Genomic DNA, 22,466 nt, shown 5'->3' with positions numbered 1-22,466 from the left:
AATGAAAGTACAAGGCTGAGGTGACTATGCCTTCCATCCCCTAGAAGATATCTTTTCCCATGTAGGACAATTGAAGACTCTAAAGTGTGTCAAAATAGGTTTTCTGCTGCACCATGCCTCAAAAGGAGTCTTGCCATCTAAGGCTAGATGAGAAGATATGTTAAGAATGTGAGTGGCACTACTAATTTCTTTGACTTCAAGTGATGGATCTAGAGACTTGGCTTGTATCATGCAACTCACCATAGATTTGAGAGTCCTAATCCTCAATGTTGCAACATCTATATTATGTAGACTAAATGCTGGTAGATTCTAAATATCAATTCCCTCATGTTTGCAAAAGTCTTTTAGTCTTTTGTTCACATACATGCTTCCATTGTCCATTCTTAGAACTTTGATAGCTTTTATTGACTTTTTTTCGACATGAGTCTTGAAGGCTAGAAACTTGCCCAACACTTCATTCCTGTAATGAAGAAAGTAGACCCAAGTTTTCCTTGAAAAGTTATCAATGAAAGTAAGTATATAGCAACATTGTCTGACTAATGTCACTGCAAAAGGTCCTGCTAATACCATGTGAACCATCTGTAGAACAATTGGTGCTCTTGAAGACTTCCCTTTTTGTAACTTCCCCTCTGGATGTATATCCACTAAATCTATTGAACATTCACCATGGGAAAAGTTGATTTGAGGTAGACCTATGACCATTATATTTGTGCAAATTTGTTGAAGGTAGTGGAAGGAAAGATGTCCAAACCGCTAATGCCATAATTGCATTTGAGAATTGGATTGAGATAACAAGGCCTTTGAAGGAAACTTGGGTGCAAAATGGGAGAAAGAGTACAACTTTTTGTTATGATTCACTTTACCCACTATAGCCAATGAGTCATCTTTAAGACTGTGCACTTGTACTAAGTCTGGAAGGAACTCAACTCTATGTCCATCTCCAAGGTGAGTGATTTGGTAGATTGATAGGAGATTTGAACATTGTTTTGGAACATAGAGAACATCTTGCAACTCTCCATTTTCCATTTTCACATTTCCCTTTCCTTCAACTTCCATTTTTGTATCATCTCCTACAAAGATGTGTGGTACCTTTGACTGCTTCAATTAAGAAAAATCCTCCTTTGAAGAACCCATATGATATGAAGCCCCTAAATCAAGTATCCATTCCTTTGAAGAATTTGAATTTTCCATGAGTGCTTGTCCTTTGCCCTTTGAATATGAAGAAGACCCTTTATCCTTATAAGAATTAGATAGTGGAACATTATGTTTCTTCATCATGTTGTTCAACTCATCAATCTTCTTAAGATAACACTCATGTTCTTCATGACCCATTTTCTTGCAATAGGAACACTTTTTCTTCTCCTTATTGTTGTCCCTCTTCTTATTGGAATTTGAGGAAGACTTGCTTTGTTGATTGGATTGTGGTGTTGTTTTTTTTGCATCTTCTAATTTTTTCTTCCACTTCTTATTTTTACCCTTTCCTTTATTTGAAGACTAACTAGCTAAATTTTGAGAACCCTCATTGTTGGCCATCAATGCCTTAGACTTAGCTGAATTAAGAATCCCCATTGATTTCAACTTCTTTTCTTCTATTTCCAACAAATCAACATATTCATGAAAGGAGACTTTCTTACATGAAGACCCTAATGTAGTCTTTGAGGTATTAAAAGAAGAAACAAATGTGGAATACTCTGATGGAAGCTTTTTATGTATGAGATAGATCAATCTATCATCTTTGATAGAACTCCCACAATTAGTAAGCTTTGTCCTTAGTTCATTCACCTTGATGATGAAATCCTGTATAGAGTCAAATGACTTAGGATCTAAAGAGACAAGCTCATCTTCAATTTTGAAAACATCCTCTTTAGACACTTTACCATATAGGATTTCGAGTGTATCCCAAGCTTCCTTGGATGTAGAACACTTCTTAATTTGATACATGATCTTTTCATCAACACCCAAACATATATCACCTAGGGCTTTCCTATCCATTGCTACCCAAGTTGAAATATCACTTGCTAATACATTATCACTTGTTGGTTCAGGAAGAGTACCATCTACATATTGAGAAACTCCATTATGCACTAAGTGATAGCACATTTTGATGGACCATGTAGCATAGTTATGTGGAGTTAATTTAGGAGATTTAAAATTTCCCATAATGCAGAAAATGAAAAAAAATTATAAAAAAGAGAGAACACAACACCAAGAACACCCCCCCTTTTCACTAAATCAAGAAGCCCCACCTTTTGGCACTTTATTAGTAGTGCAATTACAATGACCACTTGCCAATTTTGGCCTTTGTGGACTTATGATTTTTCTTGTTACAACTTCTTATAAAAAATCTAGAACTTTACAATGTGCTACAATTCTAAAGCATTACAAAGAAAAGAAAGATCATATTTCTGAAAGTGACACTTTTTTCCAAACAACCCTACAATTTGACTAAGGATCTAGAAAGTAGACAAAAAAAATGCACTTAAAAAAAAAATGGAACCTATTTTTTGACTCCAGATGTGCCCATATGGAGCTTTTGAAGTTGCAAAATGCAAGATTATGTAGGTATAGTCACCAACAAACACAAATTCTGATAAATTTGTGCACCAAAACTAGAAAAGAGTTGACCATTGAAAATTTTAGGAAATTCTACCCAATTTCAAAAAAAATTGCACCTGATTTGGAGTTTGAATGACTGAGATATGGCCTCCCAAATTCGGACTATAAAATCAAAAATCAATCTAGAGAGGGGTTGCATCAACAAAAGATGGGGTTAAATTTGATGGTCATACAACCATCATAGCAGTTCTAATTTCACTAGGAATGATGGTTATATGATCATCAATTTTAACATAGAGAAATGCTGATGTAGGAAAAAAATAAATAAAAAATCAACCCTTTGCTATCATGGTAGTACAGACTACTAACTTGGCATATAGATTTACATGTGGTCGAGCCATATGGATGATTTAGTAGTCCACCATGTGCTAACTATACAAAGAAGGGTGATGTAGTTTCCTACTGGATGCTGATTGGGCAATGTATATGTGGCATGGAGTGAAGAAGCTAGATGGTAACCTATGTGGTAGAGGAGGGCGATCATCTGCAAGGCACAATGTGGGACTGACATGTGTCCTCCCCACATGTTTTAATACTTTTGTGCAGGCAGGAGTTTGAAAAAAGTCAGTGGCTAGAGGAAAAAGCTATTGGCAGAATATCTAATGTCCTCGCCCAAATATCTGCTACAACACACTGGAGACAGCGTGAAAAGACCGTGTTGGGTTTAAATTTTGCGACGTTGGAGTTTATGTTTGTTGGGCACCAAAAACTTTTATCAGTATTGAATTTTGTTTGCACTGTCGTGACTTTGCGGGTCAGAATCCAATTTAATGATGCTGTATTTCTTTGTGGGTTTTATCCCACATGAATTGTGGGAAGGGAACACATGCTCTTTAAAAGAACTAAGCCGCACCCTTAATAACAAAGCAATGCCACCGATAGAATGGGGGGCTAGAATGTGTGGCTTGCCAGTGGCTAGAAATATTGTGCAGTCACCTATGTAGCTTGACTTATATAGTATAGCCACAAATTATTATGAGATGCCTGTTGCAATATGAATGTTCCCTACGAAATAAAAAAATATTCCTTCAAAATTGAAGAGCTAGGGTGTGACTACCTACTTCTGCAAATTTTTTTTTTCTCTGACTGGGCAACTAAAAGAGAAATTTAGAAAAAACAATTGCAGAGATAAAATTAAATTAATTTAATCATATCGATTAAACAATTATACCTGATTTGCAAATTAGTGCCTTCAGGTGTTAGTTTACAAATTTTTTTTGCCTCACGATCAACATTAGTCCAGTATAGGAAAATTTATAGTCGATCTTCACCGAATCAAAGTTCTAGATGCAATGGCAAGGTCAAATCTACCTCTAGATGCTCCTAATTTTTGCAAATTCATTGGATTTAGGTCAACATGTTGAAGCATGAATGGTCTCAAAAAGCTATGTAGAGAATATCCCTGAGCTCTGACACCATGTAAAAACTTTTCTTAGAGAAAAATTCAACCAAGATCAAGGAGCACAAACACAAGCACAACAGTAGACCAAGAGTATGATCAATATGAGAATGCTCTCTATTATCAAAAGTATGTAAACATATAAGCATGTACATACACACTAGGAGAGCCTGTATATAAAGGCCTCTAAGATGTATCTAGAATGTTTCTAAAATTTAGTAGGAGATAAGCATGAAAACTAAGCACATATCCTCCATAATAAGAGGATAAACATGATGAGGTGTTTAGAATGTTGTAGACACCATGTGCTCAAATAATGTGTTAACTCCTAAGTGTAGACAACATATGCATGATTAGAGTGCAAACTCCTTTGTTGTCAACATGACAACTCACAAGAGTATGCATACTCCTAGGTGACTAATAAATAAATAATAAAATATGCATTAACCTAAGTAAACTTAAGTAAGTGTAAATAGTAAATACTTATTTACACCAACACTTATACCACTCAATGGAAGGATGGTAAACCAATTCCTAACCAGGCCCAAAATGTAAAAGATAAGGGTACACCAAATCCTCTGCAAAGAAACTTTGTTAATATGAATGATGATGTGCCATGGTGCATCATATGTCAATCACCTCACTTTTCAAATTATTGTGTAGTTGCTCAGTCATTTGCTTCAGGTCAAAATGAACAAAATGAGGAGGAGGAAGAAGAAAAGAGCCATGATGATGTAAGCTATAACATGGTGAGCATGTGTGATGATTGTGTGTACTCTAATTTGGAAGAAACTAAAAGTGATATTGAAAATAAGAGAGTTTCCTATCAGTTACATCATCAACAAGTGTTCTTAGATTATGAAGGGTATGATGAAGATTAGGTATGTGTTACATCTTCTAAAGTTGGTCATGTAAACTTGAGAATTCCCTCTAAAGAGGAGATTGACAGGATCACTACAGAAATGATATCCCAAGTGCATAGCAATTAAAATTTGAGAAATCAAACAGTTAATAATGATGTTCGGAAGCCTTCTAGTATATTCATAAAGGATATTATGCACAAGATGAAAGATGAAAACAAGAAGGCTAATGTAGAGACTATTAAAGTTAAAGACATCAAAACCAAGAAGTGGGAACCAAAGAAGAAGGTTCAATTCCAAACAAATGAGACATCAAAAGTAAATGTGCAAGAAAATAAATCAGGATCTAATATTTTCAAGCAAATAATAGGGCCTACTATTCAAAAGGTTTCAACTCCAGGTATTATTGTGAAACCCACTATATCTGAACCTATTGATATGATATCTATATTGTCCCAAATAATAGTAAAGGTACCTTTATCTAAACTATTTAGAATTGAAGAGCATAAAAGTAAAGCTTTGTCATGGTTGGGAGGGATAGGAAATAATAAAAATATTCTAGAACAAAATGTCATTCAGCAAACCCCATTGGTAGTAGAAGATAGTGGTATTATATCTCAAATTTCCTAAATGTTCTTGGATGATTCATCAGTAGAATATATAGAAGATATTGACCCCTTCTTTCTTAGTCTGATTTTATAGGGAAAAACCCTAAAAAATTGCATGATAGATTTAGGAGCCTCTAACACCATCATGCCTTTCAAAGTAATGGAAGCCTAAGGGTTGAAAGTAGACATTGGGCAAGGTAGATGTAGAGGTATGGATGCTAGAGAAGTTCTAGTTATAGGCACTATCAATGCTTTACCATGTAAGCTAGCTATATACCCTAAGGTAGAATTAACTATGTTAGTCCTTGTAGTTGATATTCCTCCACACTATGAAATGTTGCTCTCTAGAAAATGGAGTGCTGCTATGGGAGGTAACCTACAATGTGACATAACCTATGCAACTTTTCACATAGGAGATAAGGCTATTAAAGTAGATAGAGAGCCAAGGTTTAGTCATATCTTGGGGGAAGAAATTGACAAAGATTCTACTTGTTTCTTAAACATGGGCATGAATGCATTCAGAGTTGAGTTAATTATCGAAGAAGTTGAGAAGTTTCCTACTGTGATTGAGCATGAAGTTGAATATTGTATGGATTCACTAGTATTATGGACCATTTATTTTGATGCGGCTAGCTCTAAGGAAGGTTCAAGGGTAGTAGTAGTATTTGTCCCTCCAGAAAAGAACACTTTTAGGTATTCCTTCACCTTAAAATTCTCATGCACCAACAATATAGCTAAATATGAAGCTCTACTATTAGGATTGAAAGTTGCTACCCACCATGGAATTAAAAAGTTGCATGCTATTGGTGATTCTAAATTGGTTATCTCATAGATAAGGGAAACATATGCCTCTAAAAATAAAAGATTGAAATAGTATAGAAATTTTGTTTGGGATCAGATAGAGTTCTTTGATGCATTTGGTATTTCATGGAGAGACAAACCTTAGAATAAGATGGATGACCTATTAGCAAATGTAGCCATTTGTAGGAATTTCACAGATTGAGGTCCAGTATAGATCTTCAATACCTGACAATATTGAACATTGGCAAGTATTTGAAGATGACAAAGAAATTGTAAATTTCTTTTTGAATGAAGATAAATACCATGGTTAGGAATTAGACTATAGTGATTTGGTTGACACCATAGATGGTAAGGAAACATTTTTTTGTCAAGAGGTCATACAATTAAAGACTAATAAAGTACCTAAGGATCTGGTTGTTTTAGAGAACATGTTTGACAACCAAGATAGGGTAAGACCTGGGGCTACAGATTATAAACCTCAAGAGCTAGAAGAAATAAACCTTGGAACTAATGAGGCCCCCAAGAAAGTTTATATTGGTCGGAATTTATTAGCTAAATTTAGAAAGCCTTTGATTGACCTACTAAGAAAATATAGACATGTTTTTGCATGGTTGTATGAAGATCTCAAGGCCTATGGAGAAGACCATTTCCAACATGTTGTACTACTGAAAGAAAATGTGAAACCTTTTAGGCATAATTAGAGACTAGTAAATCCCACCTTAGCACCCAAAATGCAAGAAGAATTGAGGAAATTAAGGGATGGATGGATAATCAAACCTATCAAGCATTCCACTTGGGTTTAAAATCTAGTACCTATTAGGAAAAAGAATGGGGACATCAAATTGTGTAGATTTCAGAAACCTAAACATTGCTTCCCTAAAAGATAATTATGGGTTGCCAAACATGGAGGCTATGTTACAACAAGTAACTAGCTCTAAGTTGATGTCCCTAATGGATGGGTTCTTAGGGTATAACAAAGTTCTGGTGAAAGAAGAAGAGCAGTTTAAGACAAAATTTACAACTCCACGGGGAACTTATGTATATGTGAGAATTCCATTTCGATTGATTAATGCTGGTGCCACTTTTCAAAGGGCTATGGATGTAGCTCTCCATGAGTACATAAATAAGTACATGGTTGTATACCAAGATGACCTTATAGCTTATTCCAAAAGAGTTGAAGACCATTGTAGACATTTGAAGAAGATTGTTATCAAAGCCTTGAACTATGGAGTGTCATTAAACCTAAAGAAATATACATTTGGGGTGACAAAAGGTAGGTTACTAGGACACATAGTATCAAAATATGGTGTAAAGATAGATCCTGAGAGAGTGGAAACCATTGATAAGGTTTCTAAGCCAAAGAATGTGAAGGGAATACAATATTTCTTTGGGAAAATAAACTTTCTGAGGAGGTTTGTTACTAACTTTACTAAGATTAATAGACCTATTTCAAAAATTCTTAAGAAAGGAGCTCCTATTAATTGGGATGGTGAACCTTCACAAGCATTTCAAGATATTAAAAATGCCATAAAGAATGCTCTAGTCCTTAGGACTCTAGATTACACAAAACTAATGCACATATTCTCTTTTGTATCTTTCCATACTGTATCTGCAGTCTTGTTGTAGAAGAATGAGGAAGGATATGAACAACCAATTGCATTCTTTAGAAAATCATTATAGCCCGTTGAACTAAAATATGAGATAAATGAGAAGCAAGCATATGCTTTGGTGAAAGTTCTTAAGGATTTTAGATTTTATTTGGTAGGTGCCATTGTCATTACATTTGTACCAAGTGTTGTTGTAAAGGACATTTTTTCTCAACAAGAATTATCAGGTAGAAGATGCAGGTGGATTAACAGGATCTAAGAATTTAACATTTAAATATAGATAACAAAACTGGTAAGAGGTCAAGGATTAGCTAAGCTTATGACTCAGTCTAATTTGGATGCTAATTAGATAAATATAGCAACAGATGACCTAAGATCTAATTTATGTGATACAGATCACTGTGAGTGGTATGCTAATGCTATATATTATCTACAACACATGGAGGCTTCTTCCCATTTGATTGGAAATGAGAAAAGAAGTACTAAGTTAAAAGCTATCATATACATTATTGTTAGGAATAATTTATGGTGGAGAAATTTTGAGGGAGTACTAATGAAGTGTGTTGATCAAGAGAAATCAAAATAAGTGTTGAATGAAATGCATGCTAGAATATGTGGAGGCATTATATGGCCAAAACTACTACACACAAGGTAATGCGAGGTGGATTTTGGTGGCCCTCCTTATTTAAAGATGCCCAATTAATGGTTAGAAAGTGTGATGCCTATCAAAGGTTTGCAGGTAAATTAAAATTTTTAGGGAATACTCCATTAAAGCTAGTTGAAGTTCAAGCACCATTTCAGCAATGGGGAATGGATTTTATAGGTGAAATTTCTCCTATGTCTAGCACTAGTTATTCATGGATTTTGGTTGCTACTCATTATTTCACAAAGTGTGTAAAGGAAATTCCAACAAGAAATGCAACTAGTAAAGTTGTAAACAATTTTCTACTTAATAACATCATTTCGATATTTGGTTGCCCATAGAAAATTGTGATAGATAATGCAATGTGCTTCAGATTTGAGGAATTTATAAAATTTTGTGACAAGTATGGGATAACAAGATTAGAATCTTCTCCTTACTATCCACAAGGAAATGGACAAGCTGAGTCAACAAATAAGAGTTTGTTGAAAATAATAAAAAGGACACTAAATGACAATAAAAAAGCTTGGGATTCTAAATTGCAATTAACAATATGGGCTGACAGGATGAATGTAGAGAAGGCAATAGGAGTAGCACGCTTTGATATTGTGTATGGAATTCAGGCAAGGATGCCTCAGAATAACCTGGTAGCACTTTATAATTACATCTAGTTATATGATAAAGATATTACTGATGATATGCAAGAAAGGTTGGATGAGCTTGTTGGACTAGCAAAAACCAAGAGAGAAACATATCTCAGGAACCAAAAGTTGCAACTATAGGTCAAGACATTATATAATAGAAGAATAGTGAGTAAGAAGTTTGAATCTGAAGATTTTATCCTCATGTGGAATGCAAGAATTGAAGAAAAAGGAAAACATGACAAATTTGACCCTATATGGTTGGGTCCATATCTAATTGAAGCTTCATTGGGAGAAGATTCTTATTTGCTAAAGGATTTATTATGAAATATTCTTAAGCTATCAATTCATGGATAGATCTTGAAGAAGTATTTTTGCTGCAATGCTTATTTTATCCATGAATAGTAGTTTTAGGTTTTCTATACATTTGCATATCCTTTCATCTTTGTATAGTTTATTGTGCATAGTTTTGTCACTGTTGTTGTTGCTCTCTCAAAGTTAGGTTTTAAAGAAAGTCAAGTATGTGGTCTACTTCTCCAAGGGATTCTGAGCCCTCATTTGAATCCAATATTTTCAATGTCCCTAGACAGAGCCATTGTTGGTCTGATTTTTACAAAATAAAAAATTTCTAGTTCTAAGTATAAAAATTAGAATAAATTCTATATCTGGCCTGCTAGGGTTTTGGTTTTCTAGTTTTGCATTTTTATTTTTATTTTTTAAAAATTTATTTGAAACCCTATTGAAGCCAAAGTTTTATGCCTAGGTCTTGTGCTTTTTAAATTTTAATTAGGTGCAAAGTTGTTTTGATTTTTGAATATTCCTTTGACACCCATTTAAATTACCACTTTTAGTGCTTGTTATCAAAGTTTTTTGTACCATTCGATCTTGATAAGATCTATGGTGGTCATTATGTCGCTTAGAGGAAATGCGAGGTTTTTAACCCATGTGACATAGAAACTACCATGAATTGGAATGGCGGTGTCATAAAGTTGAGAGTTAGTGCCAGAAATCTTGATTGTTTCAAAGTTTTGGTGACATGATTGATGTTAGAGTTGTCAATGTCAGAGAAGGGACCACTTGGAATAAGTTAAAATTTTCATCACCAGAGTTTGGTTTTTTTTGACGGGTTGCTATGTCATGATCGAAAAAATAATTCACCATGCTGGTAGCGATATAGCACCTTACTGGAGAATAGAAAAGATGATAGATATATGAAAAATATGGTGATCATAAATTTCTTAGGTGATAATATTTTCATGCGCTTTTACTACCTTGTCAAAGGCATTGATTATGGTAATCATGATTGAAAAATGGATATACTCCCAACACTAGATTTTCAGCAGTATCTAGCAAGTCGCTATGTCATGACTAGGAAAATAAGAAATCTCATCGGTAGTGACATAGCGCCTTGATAGAAAATGGTTTGTAGCAATATTTTATGAGGTGGGTCCCAACAATCCTTTCAATAGAAATCCACATCATTACTTTTCCATGTTAGCATCTTTTGAGCACGTGTGTTTTTTGTGTGCACCGAAGTTTGCAAGAAATATAGGAGGTTTCTATGTCACGACCGAAAAGTCCTTGCACCTTGTCGGTGGTGACATAGTGCCTAACCTAAAAATATGGAACATGACAGGGCCCAATCCTATGATGTCACAAAAGGAATTAAATTATAGAATTCTTTTCCAACTTGTTAGGATGTTTCCAAGTCATACGTGACATGGACCCACATTCAAAAGGAAAGGGTATATGGAAGCTCGTAATTGTCAGATCAAAGATGGATCAATTATCATCGCCAAGTGACTATGGAGAATTATACACTATTTACTCAATAGGTAAATAACATGGGGACCTACCACAGTTAATAGAAAATTAATGTAGATTCCTTGCCATTAGATCAAGCTTAGATTAATAGTTGTCACTTCATTGCTATGATGAGTTTCTTGTTTTTTAAGGGTAGTGACATAGTCACCAAAGGGAGAAAAGGAGGGACCCACCACATTTGTATTGAACCATGAATCAAATGCACATCATCAAATTTAAATGAGACCAATGGTCATCACTATGTTGCAAAGACAAAGTGCTCACTTTTTATGCATAGTGATGTAGCGACTTAATGACACATGTACACAAGAGCTAGTGGGTCTAGTTTGTTTCACTAGCAATGAAGGAAAAACATATGGGGAGAAATTTCAATGGGTTGAATTCTAGCATGTCAATTGGAAAATGAGTCATCCCTAGTTTTATGACTAGATCATCAGATTTTTGGAGATCGACGACATAGTTTTAAAATCTAAATGTGGTGCTACCTTTTTTTCATTATAGTTCATTAATGAGGAATGAAATCTTCTCATGCGAGTAGAAAATAGAGTTATTGAGAGTTCGTGTTGGACATGATCAAAACATGAAACAATTTTCTTCTGTTCGCAAAGCATCGCAGAATTACAGAGAAGAATAAGCATAAAATCAAGTAAGTTCTTGTACTCCATACTTTTTGAGGTAATCTAGTTTTCTATAAATTGTATTCAGTATGCCTCCAAAGAAGTTTTTCTCTAGGCAAGAAGACTATTTGGCTAGGAATATTCATGATGATCTTCTTGAATTACAACCTGAATCTACAAATGAAACTATGAAAGTAAAAAGGTTAACCTCATTAAACCCTAGACTCAAAATTATAGACGGGTTATAAAATAGGGGGAACTGTGTTAGGGATTCTAATACTTCCAAAATAGGGCTTTTTATTTTTAAAAAATGGTTCTCTAAAAGGAATTTATTTGCCCCTCATACAAATATCTAGAACTTTGACTAGGGAAAGCTAGTGGTTCCTAGTGTCTTTATGGATTGTGATCTTTTAGAGGTTATTGCAAAAAAATATGATTCAACAATTAGAGTAGTGATAAGAATTGATGGTGAGTCTTTGATCACCATTATCATTGAGGAAATTTGAGAGGTATTTGGCCTAGAGCTACTATTAGACTATCATGTACCTATTGACTTACTAGACCTAGAAAGAGAATATTTGTCTAAGAAGGATACAATTAGACAAGGTGCACTGAGGGCACACATAGGCACAATTGGAAACTTGCTAGTAATTATAGCATCTAATTAGGAGCCTTTCAAAAAGGAATATTTCACTTCCTGGGCTGTGGAGATATACATGACTTTGTGTAGGGTTTTTGGTGAGGATGAGCAAAAAGTTATGCCCATAAATTTCACGTATATGATGGCTAAGATTTCCTCTTTTGGTGTTGACATCTTTTTTAATTTTCCCTCCTATTTATTAGAAGAAATTCATATTGGTCTGATTGAAAACACCAAGGGCAAAGTAGAAAAAACTTTTGGTCATTATTCTCTATTGACGCATGTGTTCTTGTTCAAGGGAGTAACATATTTTGGTAAGGAAATGAAGTTGAACAAAGAATAGGATGGAGAAGTATTGCCAGTCTAGCTATGGAGTGTAGATATGACATGGGATGTAGAAAAGCTAGTTTTGTCAAATTTGATAGGTACTTTTCTTCAAAATTGAGGTGCCTTACTAGTAAGTCTTATCAGGCCCATGGATAATCCTATTGGTTTGAAAGTATCGCATAGTTGGGGACACATTATCCCATACTTTGTTTCAACCATTTTTAGGATTTATGGTTTTAGAGGAACTCCTCATGTATTACCCTACGAGGTGCTGTTAAAGGTAGGGGTAGCTAAGTTTTTGTGGCAGCTAGGAGGATTGAAGGTAAATTATTTGGTGAAAAGGGGAAGAGGGTCAATTTTCCCAACTTGCATTGTAGCTCACCAATTTGTGATTACAAAGGGAGGCTGGTTGTTTTTGTACAAAATTTTAGATCAATATAAGATGGTAGTATCTCATCCCCATTTTTGTGACATTGAGGGTTTTTTATGACTTGACTTATAGACATAGAGCTAAGCTTGGGAAAATAAAACATGAGTCATATTACCCTGAGGATATAATAAGAAATGAGTTCTCCTTATAGGAGGAAGAAACTAAGAAAGCAAAATGGAGGGTTCTCTCAAGGGTTTTGGAGTTTATACATTATTTGATGAAAATTATAGTCCTCTAGATAATGCCAACACTTAGGCACACAGAATCAATAAGCTTATGATTACTTTTCCTAAAATAATGGAAACTATGAATGAGATTTTTTTAAATTTTATTAATGCTTATCCAGATAAGGTGATGGCAGTTATGAGGAAATTGGCATTCACTCCCATTGTAGGAGCAGGACAATTGATTGTCCAGAAAAGGTCAGGTTACAATGTGATACAAAATAAGAAGGCCACTATGGATAAGGGTAAACAAATAACAACATCCTCTTGTGTTTTCTTGGAAGAGAGACTTGATGAACCCTCTCCGAAGAGGCAAAGAATAATGAAAGAACAAGGTCCTCACATTGAGGAATATTCACCTACTTGATCCCCTTTGTAATTGGGAGAAGAGTAGCTCGTAGCTCACTAGAGAGTAGGTTGGACAATAGGGGTCCCAAGGAGGAGTATTCATTACTCAAGCAGAGCTAGATGAAGGAAGACTTCAAGAGCTTCCAATGCCAAGTATTGATTTAATAATGGTAGAATACAAAGGTAAAGAATTAGACCCAGTGATAGAACAAGATAGCCATGAATTTTTGTTTGATGATAATTTTGTTAAGACAAGAGCTTTCTATTAGTTTGCATGGATAAAAAACATTGGAAAATATGAGGGGAGGTGCAACAAGTTGAGAGTTTCACACCTAGAAATGGAGGAAATAGTAAAAATCAAATAAAAGATGAGATGACACAAGAATTTAAAGGTTTGACTCCTAAAGAGGGAAAACATATGGTAAAAGCATCTAGTGTTCTATTGCTACCTAATATGGACATAGAAGATACCCTAGTTTTTAATTATATTTCTAATAAGTTGAATGTCTAGGATTTGAATAAAAAATAAATAAAAGGTTCCACTTTTAGTATAGACCAAGCTACCTTAGTCATTTGGTCATGAAGAAAGGGATCCAAGACTGTTGAATTACAATCAGATGATACTAGATTAATGAGAAATATAATTGTGAAAAGGGTAGTAGACACAACAAATGTAGAGGCTGCACATTTGGATGTTGATACATCCAACTTGGCATTGGCTATTACAGAGAGAGATGAGATGGAAAGGTTGGAATTGCAAGCTAAGTATGAAAAAGTTTTGGAGGCTTATAATAAAGAAGTTCAAAAGAGAATTGAACTTGAAAATAAAATAATAGGATGGTCTTCTAGGCCAACGATTACATATCCTTGCCCTCTAGTGGAGCCTTTTAAATCCACTCCTCTCATAGAAATGCTAGAAACCCCATAAAGGCCATAATATTATACAACTAAAGATTTTGAAGAAGAAAAGAGAAAATTATGGGCACTACATGTGGAGTTAAATGTGCAATATGAAGATAAATTAATAAAGGATCTTATGTATCTGGTTGACAAAATTGAATGGCCATTGTTTTATGATCAATTAGCAAGAGCAATAAAAATATGGAATGAAATAAAGGCAAGTGATGAGACTTTGAAGCCTATTGTAAATAAGTGGGATAAGAGGAGAAAAGAAATCACATTCTCGTGTTATTCCGTCATAGGGTCATCACATGACCATATTGAAAAAACTTATGATGTTGTTAATGATCTTCCAGAATTTGTTGATAAGAGAGTTCAACTACAAAGAAGAATAGTTAGCTACTTGGATAAGTACCAAAGCCAAAAATTTGATTTATTCCCATGTACTTTGGATAGGAAGAATAAGTTGAAAAATAAAGATGAATGGGATAAAGAATTAGATGATCTATTTTTTCTAAGAATGAATTAAATCATCAATGAAATATGACATGCATGGTGGGCTACCATAATAGAAGAAACAGTGAAAGCCCAAATATTCTTTCATTCTTTGAAACAAGATTTTGTTAGTATTGACAAGGAGGGTTAATATGTTATCAAGAAGCAACATGATGTTCTACATTTTAACTGGCCAGATGACACACTTTTTGAAAAGTAGATGGTAGATATTTCTTTTTATGAATAGTTGGAAGGAGTTGAAAGTGATGATGATGAGATACATGAAGATGAAGTACAGATCATTGACTGACTTCGACAAGATCATTGGAAAGAAGAGGATAGAAGCAAGCAACCAATTTTAGTTATAGGATCAGGGGCCCAAAATGATGACATGGTAAAGGAAGAAACAAGAATAAAGGCGATTTTATCAATACATGATGAAGCCAGTGGAGATCCTAGAGTTGAGGTTAATTTTCAATTATCAAAACATGACACAACATTAACTAGTTTGGTGGCTACGTACTCTAAAGAATCGAAATAACATGAGAACAAATCATTGATTTCACAATGTTGATGTATAATAGAAAAGTAGCCCTTCAAATTTGGAATATTTTGATGTAAAAACTTTTCCATTACACAAAATTTTTCCCTTTTGTGACTGTTTGCAAAATGTAAATATCTTTTGTCTAGTTGACATCTATCAGTTCTCTATGCCTGAAGCTTGTTGCATCTCACTCTATTTAAGTGAGATTCCAAGGCTAGAGAAGGGTCCAATTTCTAATACAATTTTAGTTTACATTGAATATTGGTCGGTCAAGTTATGGTTGCAAACCTTGTAATGTATTTTCTCTGCAAATTTTTTGAGAATACATTGATGTTACATGATTCTTGTGTATTTTCTAGAGTCATTCTGAGTTTTTTTACAATTGTATATAAATATTCAAAGGAGATTAATACAAAATTGAACTATCCCCATATCTATTCTTTCTGAATTTTATCTCCATTGTTATTACCTGGTCATTTTGATATTGTGTGAGAAAAGCTTGTCTAATGGAATGTAATTCACTTAGGTTGTATGTTAATTCATTATTGCTATTGATTCAATGAATTGAGTAAATGCTCTAGTGAATTTGATAGGGTTGCTATTGTAATGGGAAGGATGTATGTAAGAATGAATCCCAGTAAGAATTTTTGATATTATTGGTTGTAATGCAATCAATTAGATCTATAAATTGAAGTAGACTCTGAATCCCAATTGAAGAGGCACTGATCTAGTTAATCCAGTCTACAGATAGAGAGATCATGAATAAGCACCAATTCTAAAATTAAAATCAATTCTATTTTATCATTTGAAGAGTTTCAAAGAGGGTCAAAACTCATTTACATCCAATTTTTTAGTTTTAGATAGCTACTATTTCTAGAAATATTTGTAAACCTAAGGAGAATTGTGACCAAATCTACTTATAAGGGATGTATATCATCTGAAAATGTCAAGGAATGGATAAACTATGTATATGTCAGAGATAGAAGATGAGAATTAGAATGAAACTAATAAGATTCTCATATAACAACATTCATTTGAATCATCCCCTAGGTACACCCACCTTGGTTTTGCAGAGCCTAGAGAGTAGAAAAGTAATCTTGGTTTTGTTGAAGTTGGATCCAAATAATATGTATACATAATTGTTAATGGGAAGTAGCTAATCCATACATTTGTGAGTATTATTATCTTGGTATTGAGCTTTTGTTGTTCAGTAGTTGAAAAAACACCAACACCATTATGTCTAATCTTTTTTCAAGATGCTAAACTTCTAATGTGAGAACCAATGTTCTGATACCAATTTTTGGAAATGTAGTATAGACCAAGTGACTGAGAGGGGGGGGGGGGGGGGGGGGGGGGGGGGCGGGGGGGGGGAGTGAATTAGGAAACAATAAAAATTATACTTTAATTCACCAATTAAACATTCACCATGTAATCTAATCTAATTGCATGTCTGAAAGACTGAAAGCAATAAACATTCATAACACTTGACACAATATTTGGTAACCCAAAAACCTTCCAAATAGATACTAAAAGTAGGGTGGGGATGACACCCACAAGCTTTATTACTATAGTGTAAGGTGAGCCTATTAAAGCTTACAATTGATCACTTCTAATGATTTTTCCTATTAGGAGCAAAAAGGATTGTTAGGTCTACCTTGTGAAAGGGTTTACAACATACAATGAAATATGCATATTGTTAGGAGATTTGGAAAAGATTGTTAAGTCCACCTTGTTAGAGGATTTGATTGATACACTTGTTAGGATGAATCAGTGGCTAATATTTGATTTGTAACTTAGTTTGCTAAATGAGATTCCATTGAAATACAATCATCAATTGATTGTGATAGATAAGACCCTACTTTTCCTTATACTTCTTATAGCCTTCTTAATTCACACACACACACACACACACACACACACACACATATTTCTTTCTTGATTCACTTTCATGTTATGATTACTTTAAAAATGAAAAGATATCTTATATATATATACCAATCCAATAAATTACCTTATGGAGTCAGCTACAATACCAAATTCAAACAGCCTTTACAATGTTAGCTCATTACTATAACTCAGGTTCTAAAGACCACTCGGGTGATGTTCTAACACTTGACAATGCTTGTCAACACTCAAAAAACTCTAGGACTTGATTGATGTAGATTCTCAGTCACTACTAATCACTTGGGGTAATATGAAATTGGTCAGCACTGGATGACATAGAAAACATTGAAGAAATTGGTACACTCAGTTGACACTGAATGGCTTGATCAACACTAATTTTGTTCACTTTGTTAACACTGCTAGCTCAATAGACACTACAGAGCTCAGTTAACACTATATCCTATCTTAGATGCTCGATAGACATTATGAAGCTTGACATGAACTACAATTAGACTGATTGGCTTGGTAGCAACTAAAACACTTGGTTTGCACTGCTAATAGTATGATAAGCTTGGTAATAACTATAGAGATTGGTAGCAATGTAACCAACTAAGTGTTAAGTCACTAATAGACAAATGATTTGACCATCAAGTGAATGACTAGGACCCTTCCTTAGAATGGAATAACTAAACGAAGGAATATATCAGTTATGGATTGTTCTAGAAAACTAATGATGGTGAAGAATGTATCACATTAATGCTTGAGAGAAGCTATAAGTACAACTATTTATACTTCAAACAAAGTGAAAGTCAAGAAAGGTACAAATGCTACACCTTTTGAATTGTGGTATGGATATTTACCTAATGTGAAATATTTCAAAGTTTTTGGAAGAAAATATTACATACTTAAAGATAATAGGAATGAAAAACTTGATACTAAAAGTGATGAAGTTATATTCCTAGGATATTCCACTAAGAGAAAATCTTATATGTGTTTGAACTATAACACTAACAAATTTGTGGAAAGTGAAAATGTGAAATTTGATGAATATATAGAGAAAAATAGAGTTGAATGTAAGATAGAACCTAAAGATTACATTTCATTCATATATGTGAATGATAGTGCTCTAGGCACTCCACCTGAACAAGAAATCAAAGCTACAAATCCTTAGCATAATGGGAATGTCAAGTTGCAACAACTAGTTATCGAGCATCAAATTTTGTGTACCAAAAAATAGATAAATGATGCCAAGTCATAGATAGAGGAAGCCGAACAACAAGATGGTAATGCCAAGTGAGAAAAACCTAAACTAGAAGCTAAACAAGTGAGAGACAATGAACTTCAAATTATTTTTTTAGATGAACCTATTGAAGGACAAAGAAGAAAAGAGCTTGTGGTAGAAAAATATGTGAGAAGATGTCATGCACCTAAAGAAAAATTTGAGATAAAGAGTCAGGTGTTATGAAAATAAAAATACTCAAAAATGATACATGATTACTTTGTGATTTTGAGCCCAAATATATGAAATATGTATGTCTTAGGGAATGAAGATTGGATATAAGCTATAAATGAAGAAATTGAACAGATTGAAAAGAACAAAACATGGTCTCTAGTACCCAAACCTAAAGATAAAAATGTTATTGGAGCAAAGTGGGTATTTAGGAACAAGATGAATGAGAAAGGTAAAGTCACAGGGAAGAATGCTAGATTGGTATGCAAATGATATGTACAAGAGGAAGGTGTTGACTATGGGTAAATATTTGCCCTTGTAAAAAGATTAGGAGTTAGAACACTACTTGCATATTCTACTTATAAAGGATTCAAGGTATATCAAGTCTAAATTTTTGAATGGAATACTTGAGGAAGAAGTACACATAGATTGGCCTAAAGGATTTTGTGACCCTAACAAGAAGATTATGGTATGCAAGTTGCACAAAGCTTTATATGGTTTGAAACAAGCCCCTAGAGCATGGTATGAAAAACTACATAATTATTTGGTGAAGATTAGTTTTGCAAGGAGAAATGATAACATCAATCTGTATTTGAAGACTGGAAATAAAAATGAGGTATTATTATTTGAATTTTTTTTGATGATATCATATTTGGAAGAAATGAAGCATTATGCAAAAAATTTCTAGATGAAATGAAGAAGGAATTTGAAATGTCAATTTTTGGTGAGATCAAATTATTTGTTGGCTTACAAGTATATCAAATGAAGAAAGATATATTTATTAATCAATCCAAATATATCAAGGAATACTACAAACTTTTGGTATGGAATATTATAAACTAGTGTGTACACCTATGGTTACTAGACACAAACTATCCAAGAATGATAATTCTACTAATATGAACAAGACACAATACAAATAAACGATTGGTAAACTATAATATATTATTCATGTTGGAAATAGAAAGGAGTAACTAAGAGGGGAGGGGTGAATATGTTACCACAAAAATAAATCCAAAAAGTTCCTTTAAGATGTCATTGCAATATAAAACGAATAACTTGTAACTTGGTTAACATTGAATATTTTGTTGTTACTCAGTTAACACTGAATATATTACTGTCACTTGGTTAGCATTGAAGATGAAGATCTTAAGATATTAAATGTGATTAACCTTATTTAATTTAGTTTTAGAAACATAACACAAATAACATGAAAACATGAGACACCAAGATTTAACATGGAAACCCAATTCGAGAAAACCACCAATTGTAACTAGTTACTATTTTTCACTCTTCTAAAGTGAGCCCTATTACGAGACAACTTGCTTAAAGGTTACAAAACACATTGTTAGGTGTGACCTTGTTGAAGGATTTAATTCACCCTCTTAGGAGTGGCCTTGCTAGAGGTCATTAGACACTTCAATCTAGAAATCCCAACTTGTTAGAGGATTTACCATATACCTGTTAGGCTAACTTTTTAAGGATATTTCATTCACTACTATAATTATTAGAGAGTACTAATGACTTGACCTGATTGCTAATGCAACTATATTTCCTAATTTTAGATCTCTATTCTAGCTTGAATACTTGATCCTCTTTGATTAGAATTTTCTTTACAGCTCCATCAACTTAGATACTCTAATATCCTTCCAATTCATTTCCTTAATTCATCTTCTTTAATCCCATGCTTCACACTCTTCAATCCTCAACTTGACCTTATACTTATATGAATAAACTTATCAAGTCATCTTGAATATGTTGGTAATATAAGAGGAGTAACTAAGAGGGGAGGGTTGAATCAGTTACTACAAAAGTAAATCCTAGATCCCTTAGATGCCAGTACAAAATAAACTTTGAGAATTGAATACTACTAATGCTTAACAAACACACAAAAAATGTTGTAACTCGATAAACACTATATTGCTTGGTAAATACTTAGCTTGCAAATCTTAAGATGTTATCTATGATTACCATTACTTTAACTTAGTTGTAAAACACATAAAGGAAATAAAAAGAACACATTTGACACCAAGATTTAATGTGGAAACCCAATTTGAGAAAATCCACCAATTGCAACTAGTTACTGTTTTGACTCTTTTGAAGTGAGTCCTATTAGGAGCCAACCCTATTAAAGGTTACAAAATAAACTATTAGGTGTGATCCTATTAAAGGGTTTAATCACCCTATTAGGAGTGGCCTTGTTAAAGGTCTTAGGACAATTCAATAGAACTACCACTTTGATAGAGCATTTACAAATAGTTGTTAAGCCAACTATATTAAAATATTTAGATCACTGCTACAATGGTTAGAGAGTAACAATGAGATGACCTAATTTGTAATGTAATTGAATTGTTGTTTTTAGATCTCTAATCTAGCTTTTATTTTATCCTTTTTTATTGAATATGGCCAATTCTCTTAAGAAGTGATATTGTATAGCAATGTCCTTTTTTTTGGTATGCATCACTAGATTCTTTGATATATTGATTGCACTAGTGTTATCAAAGTATATGACTACTGGATCTTTGATTTCTATCTTCATACCTACCAACAATTACTTGAACCAAACAATATTAGAACAATTAACTACTGCTGCCACATATTCTGCCTTTGCTGTAGATTGAAAGATGCAATTTTGTTTCTTTCTTATCCAAGACACTAATCTTATACCAAGAAAGAATATTCCACCACTAGTTCTTTTCTTGTCATCAAGACTTCCTACCCAATTAGCATCAATGAATACCTTCAAGTCCAAATCGCCTCCTATTTTGTCCCATAAGCCATAGTCTTTAGTACCTTTTAGATATTTCATAATTCTTTTGATTTCCGTCATGTGATTTCCTCTAGGATTTTCTAAGAATCTTGCCACCATACCAACTGCTAATGTAATATCAAGCCTTGTATGCACTACATACTATAATTTTCCAATCATTGATTTATATGTGGTCTGATCTATTACCTTGGAATCATTTTTGGAAAGCTTATGTCTAGTAGACATAGGGGTTCCAACTGGTCTTGAATCTTCCATTCCAAATTTCTTTAGTATCTCCTTGATATATTTGGATTGAGTGATGTAGATACCATCTTTGCTTTACTGAATCTGTTACAAATAATTTTATCTCACCAAACATAGACATTTCAAATTCTTTACTCATTTCTTTTGAAAATGGCTTGCACAAGTCATCATTCCCTGTGAATAAAGTGTCATCAACAAATATTTCTACCAACACAATCTTCTTGTCTAGTTCTTCTTTTATATATAGACTATTGTTATCATTTGTTCTTTAAAAACCAATCTATACCAAGTAGTTATGAATTCTTTTATACCAAGCTCTAGGAACTTTCTTGAGACCATATAATGCCTTGTGTAATTTCTAGACCATGTCTCTCTTGCTAGGATCTACAAAAAATTTTTGTTGTTCAATGTAAACTTCCTCATCAAGAATTCCATTCAATAATGTAGATTTAACATCCATTTGATACAATTTAAATCCTCCATGTGCTGCATATGCTAGAAGAGTTCTAACACCTTATAATCTTGCAATAGGAGAAAAAGTTTCACCATAATCTATACCTTCTTTTTGAGAATAGCCTTTGCATACCAATCTTTCTTT

Source organism: Cupressus sempervirens, chromosome 8 (genome assembly GCF_028749045.1).
Source record: "Cupressus sempervirens isolate cs-2001-9-10 chromosome 8, ASM2874904v1, whole genome shotgun sequence".
Classification (NCBI taxonomy): domain Eukaryota; kingdom Viridiplantae; phylum Streptophyta; class Pinopsida; order Cupressales; family Cupressaceae; genus Cupressus; species Cupressus sempervirens.
Note: the sequence above shows the minus strand (reverse complement) of the source record.